At 43.4% G+C, this 16,930-nt stretch overlaps 1 long non-coding RNA gene across 1 annotated transcript; it reads right to left on the bottom strand.

Moving 5' to 3' along the window:
- Positions 1-10,764: 10,764 nt before the first annotated feature.
- On the bottom strand, positions 10,765-13,032 carry LOC120387463. The gene is made up of 3 exons (XR_005590175.1): positions 12,775-13,032; positions 12,607-12,683; positions 10,765-10,976 (listed from the first exon to the last, which is right to left on the bottom strand). It is a non-coding gene; the product is annotated as an uncharacterized LOC120387463 (long non-coding RNA).
- Positions 13,033-16,930: the final 3,898 nt, after the last annotated feature.

The following is a 16,930-nucleotide window of genomic DNA, read 5'->3' as shown; positions in this document are numbered from 1 at the left end:
TCCTCCTTAACCCTATGTTTGTCTTGTCTAGACTGCAAGTTCTTCAGGGCAGAGGATGTCTCTTATTTTACGTTTGGTCAGGGTCTACTACATTGGCGCCCTGATCTCAGTTGGGATCCTTATGCAGTATTGTAATTCTACTGTTAGTACTAACAGTGATTATATATGTTTTATTATCAATTATTCATTTAGGCTAAATAATATACATCAGATAATTAAGTTTCTCTCTGCCCAGGTGTGCATATTTTTTATCTAGGAAGTAATGCCTTAAATGTACATCGCAGTATTTAATTTATGATGTCATTGTTGGAGCTATTGTTTGCAGACCAGTGAGGTAACCAGATGTTATGCTGGGATCCTACTCTTGAGGCTTGTGAGTGTAAAAGAAGCTTTTTGCATCCTTCCTCTCCACAACCCCTGGTGCCCCTTCAAAGCAGAGGGCAGGATCCAGGCCTGTACCCAATCTCTTGGAATGTTTGCAAACTGAACATATGTGTCACAGCATCAAATGGTGGAAGAGCAATACAAACAATTTGATAAAATAATGAGTTTAGCTCCTGATGCTATTTTCTTCATCATACACATTTTTAGTCACTTATGTCAGATTATTAAACAAATCTGAAATACAAAATGCAGCATCCAAGTCATAAAACTGTTCAACATCTTTATGGGGGCTCATTTCAGCATTTTGTTCTTTTGTATATCCCTGATGGCAAGTTAATTACACCACTGTTTCACCTAATTTTAAAGGAGCACCTCATTTAAATAAAAGGACAAAAGCGCCTGTAACAACTTTTTGTTCACACGTCAGCATCTTCCTGATTTACAGTATAATTAGCTGGTGGCAAAGAACTGATAGGCCAACCCCTTTCCTATCAATCACTTTACAAGGAAGTTAGGATCATCAGCTCTACTGGGCAGAAACACTCTGCATTACAGGGTATGTTGACAGTTTGAGCTAAGCGGTTGATTCCCAACTCAAGAAGACATATTTGCATTAGCTTTCATGGAGCTAGCGTGCAAAAATTAGAATGTAACTGCAGCAGCATGAGCTGTGGAAGAGGCTACCTGCCCAGAGTATGTATCCATCTAAGACCCTAGGCACATACTTGGGGTGGCTAGCCCATCCCACCTCTCATGCTGCTGCAGCTACACTGTGTCTAATGCACTAGCTTGATGAGTGTTATCGTGAGTATATCACTTTGAGTTGGGAATCACACTCTCAACTCCAACTGTAGATGTAGACTTAGAAATGTAAAACTGAGTTACAAAGTTTCAGATACTTTCCCACAGGGTGGACTGAGAATTTATTACTATGTTGTCTTGTTTGTGTTGTCTGTGTCATCTCTCCTAGCAGCTCATCTATTGGCCTGATCCAAAACCCATTGAAGTCATTGGAAAGATTCCAAAGTGACTACAAAGGGATTTGGATCAGTCCTCTATTTAAGGGTCATCCTATAGACCAGGGGTAGGCAACCTATGGCACGGGTGCCGAAGGCGGCACATGAGCTGATTTTCAGTGGCACTCACACTGCCTGGGTCCTGGCCACTGGTCCGGAGGGCTCTGCATTTTATTTAATTTTAAATGAAGCTTCTTAAACATTTTAAAAACCTAATTTACTTTACATATAACAATAGTTTAATTATATATTATAGACTTATAGAAAGAGACCGTCTAAGAACATTAAAATATATTACTGGCACGTGAAACCTTACATTAGAGTGAATGAATGAAGACTCGGCACAGCACTTCTGAAAGGTTGCCAACCCCTGCTATAGACATTTCCTTCTGAGTTTAGGCCCTAGTACAGCAAAGTGCTTAAACACCTATTAACGTTAAATGACTTTAAAGTTAAGCATGTGCTTATGTACATTGCTTAATGCTTACTACTGTAAGTACAGCTATATTGGATCCAGTCTCATACATATCATCTGGTACAATGCTTAAACAAGAAAATGTTCAGAGGCCAGTGCAGAGTACAAATAGGCCATTTGAAGCAGAGCTGTTCAGGCCCAACAGAGTACTTTGCATAGATAAAGATCAACATTTAATTTAATTCATGCATTTATTCATTATAACAAACTTCAGAACCTTAACATTAAAGTTACATCTGCTAAAACTTTATAGCAGATCAAATGATACAGTTTTTGTCCTAGTGTTCTTGAAGGTAAAACAAACAACATTCCAATTAAGCAACATTTTAATATCAACATCACCAAAGATATTTTCTGTAATAAAATTCTCACGGGCCAATTGTTTATATTGCCAACATCTGAGAAATCTAGGCAATACAGGCAACTGGAATATTTAAGTTACTTTTCTTCTGTAATGTTCACTGTTTTAATTACAAGCTTTGAGATGAAAAATTACATCAGTTCAATCCTCCCTACAGTCCATATCTGTCTGATTTATGGCACCCTTTCTCCATCAACCTTTTGACTTTCCAGCATGCAAGTGGAAGTATTTGTGCCCTCCCAGGGACTTCATACAATGTACAAAACATTTTTGCTTGTGCTCTTCATTTGTATTGCAGCACTGATTCATTTTTTTCCACAGTAAACAAAGACAGTTCAGAAGAGAGAAACTCCGAACAATATCATTAGGGTCATTAACCAGAGTTCACTTGCCTGATCTTCATTAAGATGTAATGACTAATGGCTGGTTGGGAGGGTATGGGGAAGAATGCTGAAGAATTTGTGTAACAAAGAACTATAAATCATCTCAAATACGCTACAAACATCCATCACTTACCCAAGAGATCCTGTCAGTGGAGTCAAGAGTGAGGAAATGGGAAATGATCTCTTCATCAATTGGTTTGCAGGTCCTTTTGTAACACAAACAAGTAGTGCTAAATACCAATGTGGGAGCATTGTGTAGTGGTTATAGCAGTAGCTTATACCTAGCCGAAACTCTGCAACTGTCTTAGTGTGTGACCATGGGCAAATCACTTAACCATACCATGCCTCTGTTTCCTTTATATGTATAGAATTTACCTATGGGTACGTCTTGCTACCCGCCGATCCGGCCGGTAGCAATTGATTTCTCGGGGATCGATATATCACGTCTCATCTAGACGCGATATATCGATCCCCGAACGCACTCCTGTCGACTCCGGAACTCCACCAACGTGAACGGCGGTAGCGGAGTCGACATGGGGAGCCGCGGACGTCGATCCCGCGCCGTGAGGACGGTAAGTAATTTGATCTAAGGTACTTCGACTTCAGCTACGCTATTCATGTAGCTGAAGTTGCGTACCTTAGATCGATCTCCCCCCCCAGTGTAGACCTGCCCTATCTCAGAGGACTCTTTAGAGGCTTTTCATTAGTGTATTTTAGTGCTTTGCGCTCCTCAAATGCAGAGTATTTTATAAGTGCAAAGTATTTTAATTGTATATATCATACAAGTACTGATTGTCTTGGAAGGTAATGGCATTAAAATCCTGCCTACCTGCAAAAATATTTCCTGAGATTGTGTTAGGCAGGGTTGCCCAAAGCCTTCCTTGCTCAGGGATTCATGTTACATTGGTAGTGCACGCAAAACTCCCATTGAAGTCAATGGAAGTCTGGTCAGAGTGAGTGGGACAGTACGATTTGGTCCAATAAGATCAGAAAATATTTATGAAATTAAGAAAAATGAGACAAGTCTAGTATAAGTTTATCACATCTCTGTACAAGCACTGGGATCCAGGAAGCGAAACTGACCAAGCTAGTTCCGTAGTTCCTTGTCCAAGTTGAATGAAGTGCAAAGAGTGAACCAACCTACAAGTGGCAAAACCCAAATTTAGATTTGTTAAATGTATTCAGCTTTCGCACCTTAAGAGCAATTATTGCACTGGAAACAAGGGATAATTAAATCTCATGCTTCAGAACATAAACTGATCACTTGTGGGCAGGGCCGGATTAACTGTCTTGTGGGCCCGGGGCTCTTAGATTTTGTGGGGCCCCCGTATACAAGCCTTTTTCCTAATTTAAAACAAAACGATCACAATTATGGCATCGAGGCTATTAACGCTATACTAAACTTGCCTTTTAATTAACATGAAGCCATTCTGTGGTTACATTTCAGTCTTAAAACATGTAGAATATAGTTAAATTAACTCAAAATAGCCGACTTCTTACCTTAGAGCAGCTGTTATATTAGTTTCTTTCTGGGAGGGATTTTGGGTGCAGGAGGGGGCTCAGGCTGGGGCAGTGTTGGGGTGCAGGAGAGGGTGAGGGGTGCGGGCTCTGGGAGGGAGTTTGGTGCAGGAGGGGATTCTGACCTGGGGTGTAGGAGGGGGTGCGAGGTGTAGGCTCTGGCCAGGAGGCGCTTATGAAAGGCGGCTCCCGCCCGGCAGCACAACAGGGCTCAGGCAGGCAGCCTGCCTGCATGCCGTGGCCCCACGCTGGGGACAGCATGTTCCCAGCCAATGGGAGCTGCAGGGACAGTGCTTGGGGTGGGGGCAGCACAGGGAGCTTCCTCCCCCCACCAGGGGCCGCAGAGACGTGCCAGCAGCTGGCCACTTCCAGGAGCAGTGTGGGGCCATGGCATGCAGGCAGCCTGCTTGAGCCCTGCTGCACCGGGGCCCCCCTTAGCCCAGGGCTGCAACCTCTAAAGCCCCTGCGTTAATCCAGCCCTGCTTGTGGGGTGTGTTCCCCTATGCACAGCATTGCACAATTGGCTAAATGCATTACAAGGCTGATTTGTTAGCTTCTGAAGCTTCAGGCATTAGTTATTATTATTATTTAACGTTTATACTATGGTAGCACCCAAAGGCCTTAATCAGGATCAGGCCGCAGTGTGCTGGACACTGTAAAAACAGAGGCAAGGACGTGGTCCCTGCCCCAAATAACTTACAATCTAAGGATCTGCTTCTCATTTTAACTAAGGCCTCTTTATGCTTGTCTGGTGGAGTGAAGAGGCCTTAATGTAAATGAAAATCAGGCCCTAAGAAGACAAGTAACATATGAAGGGTGAGAGAAGGATAAAAGTGGGAGATATACAGTCAAATAGATGCAATTCTCCCCCTCCTCTCCATAAGGTAAGTGCCAGCTCATCCCATCTGCCCCTCAAAGTATTACTGGAACTGTGGGAGAGGAGGGTGCTAAGGGGAGATTCAACGTTATTGAATCCCATGTGCAGACAATCAGTGGCCAGGAATTGATGTTTGAAACTGGGGTAATCTCAGCCAGTGCAAAGCATAACTTCTTGTCCATACTTCAGGTTTTCACTGGTGCAGCTACACCATCAGCTGGTCCCCAATGGCTGAATCAGTGCTAATCCCAAATATAGGCAAGGCCTTTGAAAAGGGAGAGAGTAGTGGCCTTACGGATCAGTTGAGCAACTAATGAAACAGAAACAACAGACAATGTTATGATATAATATGGGAAATCCTGTGTTACTAGAGGAGCCTTTACGCCCAAATCCTGCTTCTACAGAACACAACTCAAACCCCACATTGACATCAAGAGGCTCTGGATTTTGCCTTTAATAGATTTTAAAAGGCCAGAATTGATTCTCTCCTTTTCCTATGGAATTCCATAGGAAAACAGCATGTTTGTGTTTAGCAACATGCTGCAAACTCTTCCCATGTGCACATGAGCCGAGGAGGCCACCTCTCAGGTATGCACTGGAGAAACTTTACAACAAGACAAAAGAAAATGTTCTGTGTTCACTACCATTGATCCAAACTGGAGTGGGAGGGGGGGAAGCAAAGCACATTCCTTAAGACTGAAGACTGAAGGGGAGTTTATTACTCCAACCCCACAAAGGCAAAGAGAGGACACATGCCAGCACGGGACATCAATTTCAGAATCCTTACTGAGGCGTACAGTACAGTGAAATTCATGAAGAAGAATGTAAATAACAACAGCCTTTCTTAGACCTCTGGAATTAGGATTAATCACCACCTCGGCTAGTGGTTAGGAAAATAAAAATGCACTGGAAATAACAGGGTTTGACTGAGCATGGCAGTGAATTAACTTTAAGATGTCTTAACCCCTTGCATTTGCCTTTACCCTTGCTAACTTCAGGTCCCCTGAAGGTCTGGTATATGAATAAAACAAAAGGCTAATGCCTCTTCTAATACTGCTACTAATCACGCATGGACTGAAATCAATCACAAAACTTCTGTGGACTAAAACAGGATTTGGATTTGACCCCAAAACTTCATGATTTTATCTTTATTTATTTTCCTTATGAAAAAAGTACAACTTCAGTCATTAGAAGAAGAAGGTTAGAAGCTGTACTAACAAAATACACGGTACATTGACTGACAGACAGACTCTGGGACTATGTAAAACAATCCCCAAATAGGGGCACATAAAATGCTGCATACATACGCACCTGTGTTCTAGCTGCCAGCAGTCCCAGGCATAACACCCTGCCCAAATCAGTCCTGTCAGGAACAGGAATCACAGTCGAGATGGGTTGTGCATAGGGCCATCACTAATTCAGAGGATGTACACCAAAAAGTGTGCAGACCATGTTTCTTGGCACAGAGCCCCTACCTTGAAATGCCACCCTCGCTAGCAGCTTCTACCCCAGAGGGTTTGCAGAGTAACCCCTACTGCTGGATTTGGTTGACAGCCAACTTTTACATTCTGCTCTGGCTGTTAAGTGTGAGGTCTCAGGCGACTCCTAGCAAAGGCCCCTTTTCACAGATGGCTTAAGCATGTGCCTAACTTTAATCACATGTATAATCCTATTTATTCAAATCTAAGCACATGCAGAATGTCAGGCATATGCTTCCATACCTTGCTTAATTGGGGACATCATTTGGTCGATCATTGATATCCATGTGCCTGATCCAAAGCCCATCAAGTCAATGGGAAGTGGTTCACTGACTTCGAGGGGCTTTGGCTCAGGCCCTATATCCTCCTATGTAGCAGCTAACTATAGAACTATAGATCGGATTAAAGGGACAAATAAAGGATCGTAATTCTACTTCATCATCTAGACAATCTAGACAATGGGATCCTCAGATGAAAGGTTCTGGAGAAGTTCCAAGTATTATTATTTACACAGTTTTAGCTGTTACATGATGTGAGTAATATTACTATTTTTGTAAGTAAACCTCTGAACTATCAGTTTCCCCCTTAGTATCATACTAAATTATTATTGCTAATATGCACATAACAACCAATTAGCCTATCTGAGTGCACTCGTGACCTCTGATCCCCGCTGTGTCACCCGATCCATTAACAGGCGCTCAATCCTTTAGCTCTCAGTATGAATTGATGTAGCACCTATTCTCTTTCAGCAAGGAAACATGCTTCTGCATTCATCTGTCCATTTCCACTTTCTGTGCTTTTGTCTTCTCCTTCTGTTCCCTGTGTTGCTAACCTGGTCACAACTTCTTGACCCCACGTTCCTGTCCTTCCCAAGGGTGTTGTAATCCCCATCACTGGAGAAGAACTTTTACTTTTCTTTTTAACCCCCATTTTGCTCAGAAAAAACAGCTTCCAGCCGCGTGGGACCTTTGATCCCCTATTCAAGAAGCCCTTGAAATGTTTTTAAGGACGTTGCCGTCTTTCTAAGGCAAATGCATTCTTCATAAGCTGGAGACAGTATGTGCTAGCTGGTCTCTGTTCAGTTGAAGAAGACAAATGATCCCTGTTATTACTTGAAAAGAGGAACAGTTGGGTATTTGGGGTTCAGTTTTAATAAGGATCCATGTTTGGAACATCTCAATTAAGGAAGGGAGAACTAATTTTGCCAAATTTAAAAGCACCTGAAAATAAAATGTTATAGGCATGTGGCCGAATGCAAAACTTTTGAGGTTCAAGTTTGGTGTGGATCTGGATAAGCATGAATTCTGGGCTGCTGCATGTTTCTTTAAAAAAAAAATTGTTTCCTTGTCCTTCCCCGAAGCAGGACAAGACTTTGTTTCAGCCAAGGACCTTTACTGTTTGCATAGCACAGGCTTCCATTTCATTAGAAATTAGCGGTGGGTCTGAACCAACACCTCAATCCAAACTCAGGATCTGGATTCACAACCAAATTTCAGTCTATTCTAGGCCTATCTAAATTATCCATTACCATGGTATCAAGATCACAATTTAGAGACACTCTACACTTTATCTCCTTCCCTCCATCATTTCTCCATCCAACTGCTATTACTTTGGTTTTTTCAGTCTTTGGTTTTTTTTTTAAGTTGCTTCTCATAATCTCTCCATAAGAATATTTCTACCTGTTTGTGCATCAACTCTTTTGGTTATACCTTTCTACTGCAGTCATAATTCGGTGAATGGGCAGACTCAAACCTCAGTTCACGACACTTTCAAATTTCCGTGGTGTTTGCATTTAAGATGTTGATTTTGCTAAACGTCCGCATCTTTGGATCTGGTTTGCTAATACAGAGATGGGTTCAAGCTGTGAATTCAGATCTCAGCCTGGATTTAAAGCCAAGGTCTTGAGTTTGGCCATATCTTTACAAGGACTAATTGGTTTGCTTTTTATATATGACATTTTCCTTGAAAAGTAAAAATTTAAATTAATGGTGAAAAACTAATTAAAATTTTAAAAAAGATCAAATGAAACCTCATATTACACCTCTACACCGATATAATGCGTCCTGATATAACACGAATTCGGAAATAACGCGGTAAAGCTGCGCTCCAGGGGGGTAGGGCTGCGCGCTCCGGTGGATCAAAGCAAGTTCAATATAACGCGGTTTCACCTATAACATGGTAAAGATTTTGTGGCTCCCAAGGACAGCATTATATCGGGGCAGAGGTGTATTCCTAGTCCGTGACGAGGGCACCTAAGTGCTATGGTAATACAAATAATTAGTAATTATAACAATAATATTTAGTAATGCGAATTCAAACCACTACAGAGTTCTCCCAATCCTAATCCCAATGGCCTCTGAAGATCTCACTTGGGTTCTGATTAAGTGCTTTGCTGCATAAGGATGTTTTGCTGAATCAGGTCCTCAGACCTTATGTAAAATCTTAGGCCTTGTCTACCCTACGTGGGGAGATTGATCTCAGTTACGCAACTTCAGCTAGGTGAATAATGGAGCCGAAGTCGACGTACTTAGATCTACTTACAATGGGGTCCACATTACGCTGTGTTGACGGGAGACACTCTCCCATCGACTTCCCTTGTGCGTCTCGTTCACGTGGAGTAAAGGAGTCGACGGGAGCGCAATCTGCGGTCAATTTAGCAGATCTTCACTAGACCCGCTAAATCGACTGCTGATGCATTGATCGCCACACGTTGATCCCCCGATAAGTGTAGGCAAGCCCTTAGTGAAGTCCTCAATCCCAGAAGCTGCTCCACACAGAGAGACTCTCCTGGCACCTGCTCTGAGCTCCTCCAACTTTTAGGATGGACCTATGGGAGCTGGAGACGCTCAGCACTTTGTAGGGTCAGCTCAATTACCTTAGTCCCTGATTCAGCAAGAGACCTGAGCCTGTGTCTAACCTGAAGTGTGTTAGAATCCTATTGACATCTGTGGGACTATATGCATGCCTACAGCTACACAGATGCTTTGGTACCTTGCTGGAGTGGGGAATGGGTTAGAGCTTTGTGAGAGTCCAGGCTACAGGATTTGGCTTATTATTATAAATTACACAACTGCACACCTTTTCCCCTATGCCGCCGGACAGCCGCCCACCTAAGGACAGCATGATTGTTTAGTTCTTTAATAATGTGAGAGCCCTGCAGTCCTTCCCGGCTCACTGAGATCTCAAGGAATCTGCTGCATAAGTGCTGAGGACAGTGGCCAATAAAGCAACTGGGTGGCAGTTGTAACCTGCACCCTGTTCCTCCAGGATTTCAAAATATTCTGAAGACGGGAATCCACAGCACTTGCTTATGCTCTTCCCTTTCTTGGTTTCTTTCCTCCTGTTGGTCACAGCCGCTCTCTTTTTTTGCATAACTATCAAATTGTCTTTGGAATGCATTTCACTGAGGGGAACGGGTGGTGAATTTGAGTCTGATTCTCCACTGCCTTGCCCCTCAGACAGTCATTTTTCCCTGTGCCAAGTGGCCATACGTCACACTACCATTTGGTTTGTAAGTTCTTCAGGGCAGGGACTCTCAACTACTGTGTGTTTGTACAATAGGTAGCACAATGGGGACCCTGTTCTTGGTTGGTCCTTAGGCACTACTATAAGAAACGTGGATAATAATAATAATATATCCACCCTTTGAATAGGAGTAAATGAATACGCAAGGTGCAAAGCAGGGGTCAACCAGACCCTGGGTATCATTTGGATAGATGAAGCCCAGAGTGGGTCTTTATTTTTGGACACTTCAGCAGTGGCTTTTATTTACTTGTTTATCTATTTGCCCCGAGTAGTAAATAGTCCAGCTCCACCTCCTGTGTAATGTAGTGGGTGCCTCACTTCATGTGGTCAAACGTTGATTTTAAACCAGTTTCAGTTCAAGGAGCTTCTTTCGGTTGTCTCCTAAAGCAGACAGAGAGTTGTCTTGTCTGTCTAATCTGTGTTGGAGATCTCCTCTGGTTCGCTGGTGAGAAGGTAAGCAAGGGATCTTAAGTGGCTGCATGGGAGTAAATCAAGGAGTCTTTGCTGAGCAAACAGAGAGCACCAGCAAGGAAAGGTTTACAAGGTTTACCCAGCAGGACTCCACAGTGATTAGCTACACAATACAGCAACTTTAACAGTGGTTGGGAAGGCGACACAATTGCACCAGAGACTGTAACTATAGAAGCAAACAATATATTCAGCTATGCTTTTAATTACTGGGGGGAGGCTGACAAGAAGTATTTCAAATGTTGACTAGTAAGTGATGGGGGAGGAGGGGGTCAAGGCTTACTGAAGTCCTAGGGGGGGATCCAGAGCCAGTCTTAAAATTTGTGGGGCTCGAAGATCCTGGAAGGAGCCTTGAGTCGTCTGCTACCTTAGTTATGCCTTCAGAGAGGGGGGTTGACAAGCCCCGAGTTGCAGTATTAGCATGGAATCTTGGGGTCCCTTGGAGCAGGGCTCCCTGTGGCATCTTGCTTTGTTTGTGCCAACAGCCAGCCCTGGGGGAATTCAAAGGGAAAAACATCATATGCCATTTAGTACAATTGGATGTATTCTACAGCCATGTAACAACGTGTGTGCTGCGATCCTGTCATATTGCACGTGGATGGGATGGAGATCTCCAATTATTAATGATAGCTGGGTCCAGTGCCGGGGCTTGCCAGCACTGAGCCCCGGCACCTCTAGCCTTGGCAGTTCATAGCCCCGGCACCTCTGGGCTTGGCAGTTCATAGCCCCGGCACCTCTGGGCTTGGCACATCAGTTATGAATGTAAAAAAATTGCTTGAGCCCTGGCAACTAATTACTTGAGCCTCAGCACCTCTTTCATTACTAGGTTCCATAGGAAGTGCTTTTCTTTAGTCCATAGGTGACGCTCTACCCTCTACGTCTGTACTAAACCAAGACAGTTTAGCTGGTGTTGAGGGCTCCGTGCTGCTGGGTTTGATATAAAACCTCATTCCTGATCACTTGCAGTCGTGCAACAATCTTTTAGGGAGAGGAAGAGTGGTAAGCCTGGTTTCCTGGCTATATTTCAGCTCTTCCAATTAATTTTTTCTACCTGAATTCCCCTTTTATTTTCAATTTAAAGCAAACCCTAAATGGCTGTGTGTTTTCAAATGATCACCACATTTCTCCCCAGAGGTGGCTGCATTTCACTGGTGGATGAAGTATTCTGTATTCATTCATCTGTAGAGCACTTTGAGATTCTTAGGTATGAATATGGTGCTATATAAAAGTAAGATATTAGGATAGTATTCTCAATTCATTACTGTTATTATGATCACAAACATTTTTTCATTCATGTCCTGCCGTGTCTCAAGGTTTTTGAGGCTGCCACACTTTTGCAAAGACCTCTGTCTGGTCAATGCATGAGATAAATCACAGAGCACAGTATATACAAACACTGCAAAGGTTCAAAAGCGACAACACCAGCCTAATGTAAAGACTTCTACCGTCTCCGCATATCTGATCTTGAGACACAAACACAATACAGATAGATGGGAGCTAACAATGTGTACTAACATACGGGCCTACAAATGTAATCAATTTCTGAATTCCTTTCTGTGTACCAGTCAAACTCTAAGCAAATCTTCTCAAAGACTTCAAAGAGTGGAGCATATTTGCTGTCCACAGAGGAGTAACAATGCTTTCCCTTTTGACCCATCTCATAATAAAGTATCGCTGATCCCACATATTAACAATGCTGACAGAAGGGCTGGCCTAAAAACAGGTGAGAGAAAGTGTTTGCAAGTGACGCATGATGCTGCTTTTCTGCAAAGCATTCTGGGAGCAAGATGGAAAGGAACTCAGTCTATTTCTTTATGAATAGTGAGGAGCCCCATATTACCACAGGGTCCGATCCTGCTGTTGCTGGAATGTGAGCATTCTCCATTGATTTCAGTACGGCAGAAGGCTTGGGCCTTTAGTTCTTGGCTAACCAGCTGAACTGGTAGAACAAGATTTGAAAAATTACGTGTTCCAGAGTAGTTTGCTGTTGTTTAACTGGACTATTAAGTTTACATCTGTGCCAAACATTTCTGGAGTTGTTGAAATAGCTAAATAGAGATGAGCTATCAGTTGAAAGCTAGATCCCTAATGGTTAGAGCAGAACATAAGCTGGCCTTATACCTTCTTGTCTTTGGCATCTGCTTGAGACCTCAGAGCGGATTGCTGCAATTTTTGCGAAGAAAGTGCCCAAAGAAACTCTGAGGACAAAAAATGGACAATTAAATTGGGATGAAAATCTAAAGGGACGAGGTGGTTCAGGGATTGGCAGTGGGTTATGGATCCTTTCACCTCTCGACTGTTGCTTCAAATCCAAACCTGGTTGGGTCAGGTCCTCAGCTGGTGTGAAGCAGCTGGGCACCGTCAGTGCCAGAGTTCAGCCCCGTACCAGACTCATTAGTGCAAATCCGCATCATACACTAGAGTTCAGGACCCGTCCCACTCGTCTTTACAGCATGATGGGATGGTCTGAAATGATACGATGATGCGGTGACAGAAGATGAGTTCACTGCAGTTGTACCGCCTTTCTGTGGGGCCACACACAGAGGAGAGAAGATCTGTGGGTCACAGACAGAGGTGTTGCAACAAGCAATAGGGAATGGCTGAAACTCCACAACAAGCTCCTGCACAGGGTCCAGAATGGGAGTCAAGAGACCAGAATTCCTTGGCCCACCTGCTGTGCCACTTCGGACAAGTCACGTCACCGCTCTGTGCCTCGGTTTCCCTATGTATAAAACAAGATCAAAGGATTATAAGTGTTCTAAATGCTAATTATTATTCACTCACTGAAGGGGGGAAAACCCCCGTGTAGCTGCTCTCAGATAAAAATCCAAAAAAACAGAGCCACACTATCACTGCTCTAATGCAGGTGGTGCCAAAGGAGGTGGTAACCTGATTTTGACCCAGCTTAGCCTGCAGTATCACCAGTGCGCCTTCAGAGCAAATACAAGACAATTGGTAAATGGGATTTACTTGTCTGAACAGGTGTCAGCCTTGCCTCACTTTCTTCTGGGGGGTAACAGAGAGGTCATGCCGCCTCCCGCCCCTCTTGTCAGACTTGCAGCTACAGAGGCTGACCACCAAACTTTGGAGAAGCTCTTTGCCGCGCACTGCCTCAGAGCCGATAGGAATGCCTGTTGGGTCAGTCCCCAGCGCCATCTGATCAGGAGAAAGCAAACAAAACATGTGGAACAGAAACCAGTTTGTTATCAGGCCATTGTGGAAGGATTGTAGCAGCATTTTCGGCTGAGCAAGTTCTCTTGGCTCACCCTGCTTTGCAGGAGGCGGCCATGGAGATTGATACTAGAGGTTAGTGTAGTGGAGGGTGGAACGCAGGACTCCAGTTCTGCCACTGACTGGCTGTGACACCCTGGGCAAGTCACTTCTCCACTCCATGCCTTCGGTTCCCCTCTGTGAAATATGTGCAAACTGCCTCCAACACTGTTGCACGTTAGAGCCTCTCTTGTTAGTGCAGCCCTGCTCCTCTCATGGAGTAAATTCTTATTGTTTTCTTCTGGAAATAAATTTGGACAGTTACAAAGGTGGGTGTTGCACAGCAAAATCCGCTGACAACCTGTCACACTGCATCGCCAGCAGCTGCAGTAACACAGACAAGGCTGGCACCTACCAAAAGACTTACATTGTCTCGGCTGCGATGAGTCTAAGCTTCAAAGTTCCAGATCCAGTTCTGAGTTCCAGCTTCCTCAATGGATCTGGCTGTCCGCTTTTATCTCGATATTGCCTCTGTAAACTCATGCTGACAGTGCCATGCCAGACAGGCACTGATAGAATAAGAGTTTGTGTAACGAGGCCATTTTGGACCCCAATTCTGTTTTCTGGCTATACACATGCATTCAAAATACAACAGCTGGGAAGGAAACGGTAGGGGGGGGGCAATTGTTAAGCCCCCACCCCATGTACCCAGGTCGCTGTGGAATAGACATTATTTGGATCCTACATCTGTTGAGCTGCTGATGTGCAGTAGAGGGACAGGCATATTCCACATGTTTAACCTGGATCCTTTGATTCCCCCAGCCACAAAACACCCTCCCTTGCACTAATTATTCATTCTTCTACACAGCTGGATGGATGTTCTCTGGACACTACTGTGCTGGCCGGAGCTCAGAAGTGGACCACAAAGCTACTTTTGTATGGTAATTGGTATCCATTTGAGGGGAAAAGGGAAGAGAGTGAGAGAATTTGCCCTTTGTACTTTATTCCTACATGGTTCTGTTTTTAAAACAATAATTAAATGTGGGCCAGATCCTTCAGTATCAATGCCCATAAACCTCCCATGAACTTCAGTGTGTCCCTGGGAGAGTTATGCATCTAACTGCTGCAGCTGGGAATCCGGTAGGGTGACCAGACAGCAAGTGTGAAAAATCAGGACAGGGAAGTGGGGGGTAATAGGAGCCTATATAAGAAAAAGACCCAAAAATGGGACTGTCTCTATAAAATCGGGACATCTGGTCACCCTGGAATCCAGTGTTTGTAATTTGGTGGTGCTTTCTCTTGATTCCAAAGGACCACATCAAGCCCAGGGTGGCAACGCTCATGATCTGATCATAGAGTTCATGGTGTTTCGTCTTTTCTGTAAAGCCCCAGCTCCTGGGGTCACACGATTACATGAGAATTTCAGCTCTCACTGGGGGCAGGGGCAGAAAGATGCTTTCCTTGTTGCAGAGGAAAAGCTTAGAGTTTTAGACTCCTAAAGGCTCAGGAACCACAAGACATAAGAACAGAACATTTATTATTTTTTTAAAATCTCAGAGTTTTAAAACAATCTCATTATTTTGGGGGCCTGATTCACAATCTGTGAATGCATAGGGCTGGTGCTCCTGCGTGTCAGTGAGACCAATTCTCCCATTCCTTCATTTGGGACAGGATGGAATGATTTGCGGGAGGGGAAAGTGGCTTTAAGCCACCTTTTTAGGCGCCATATTCTCAGGTGGTTCAGCGTCCGGCCCACTCCCCAGCGTGAGTTAGAGCAGACTCAGGGGTGTTGTTATGACTTTTATTTGGTTGATTATCATAAGAATTCTCAGGGTTTCTTTTCTTAATCCAACTCTACATACTGACTGTAAAGACGGATTAGAACATAATTATGGGTCTTTTGACCCGCTGTGCAACTAACCATCTATTGTTATGTAATAATGGCATTATTGCCCCGCTGGGTGTCATGGAAAAGTCAGCTGCTAATGACTTGCTTTATTATTCTTAGAGGTGGCAGTAATCCCAAATGTAAAGTGGTGGCCCTTTGTTTTGTAACAAGTCAGAATACGGGTTGTTGCTAATATAAAGAAGTGATCTATAAAAATTCATCTTCCAGAAGTATATGGATCGTCATTCACAAGGAATTCCCTTGTTAACGTTTTGAACTGTAAAATAATTATCTTGCCTTGTAAAATTCTATTGGTCATAAATGAACTTTGTCATGTAACCAGCATTTGTTACTCTTCGCTTCATAACAATTCCATCACTAACACACACAAAAACCTAAACGCCACCAGGAAAGGAAGTCAGAGAAGAGCGTCCTTGAAGATTATGAAAACTGCATCTCTCTTAAAAATGTGATGGCACATTTACATGAATATTACTCTGTGTTATGAGAACACCGGGAGGTCTCACCTGAGATTGGGTCATTGTAGTGCTAGCTAGTACATACCCATTAACACAGTTGTGTGATAAAAATATATGGTAGAGCTAGACACTTTTTAAAAAATACTGGTTTTATTAGTAGCAGTAAATACAGGGGTATTTCTAAAATGTAAGATAACACTGTTTTCCATTTTTTTTTTTTTTGGACATAAGACAAAAAAAAAATCCCTTTCAGTTCACACTCAGTTTTGTAAAGCAAACAGATTCCATCTCATCCTGAACAAGCTAAACAGTGACTGAAAAGTGGCATGGATTGCTTTTGCATTATTCGTTTTGGTACTGTAGTATAGTATGTATTTTAGGTTTGTTCTCCTTCTGCTGCCCTCACTTACAATTATTTAGGAATAATTAATAAAATGGTCACAGTAGAAAGAATGGCCCAAATTCTGTGATGAGCTGCTCCCATGTAAATTTTGTAGATCATAGCTGAGTTCAGTGCCTGCAAGGTAGCCCGGGTGGCTGGTAGCCTTTTGGGATGTGGTACATATAGCTCTAGTTATCACAAAAAAGTACCACCTCATTCCTGTAGATGCAACCTGAGAATCCTCATATTTGCTCATTAAGGGGTTGCAGACCCAATATGATCTAAACAGCTGCATGAATGAGCTCAGTGAGTCTCTTGTGATAGAGCAGAATTCAGTCTCACTTAAGCCCCGATTCAGGAGAGCACTTGGGCACATGAGGCCTAGGGTCTGATCCAACACCCCCACTGAAGTCAACGGAAAGACTCCCCTTCACTTTTAGGATCTTTGGCCGAGGTCTTTTACCCAATCCGTCTGCCCCCCCCTCC

Source organism: Mauremys reevesii, linkage group 20 (genome assembly GCF_016161935.1).
Source record: "Mauremys reevesii isolate NIE-2019 linkage group 20, ASM1616193v1, whole genome shotgun sequence".
In the NCBI taxonomy this organism is placed as follows: Eukaryota; Metazoa; Chordata; order Testudines; family Geoemydidae; genus Mauremys; species Mauremys reevesii.
Note: the sequence above shows the minus strand (reverse complement) of the source record. Positions and strands in the feature narration are given on the sequence as shown.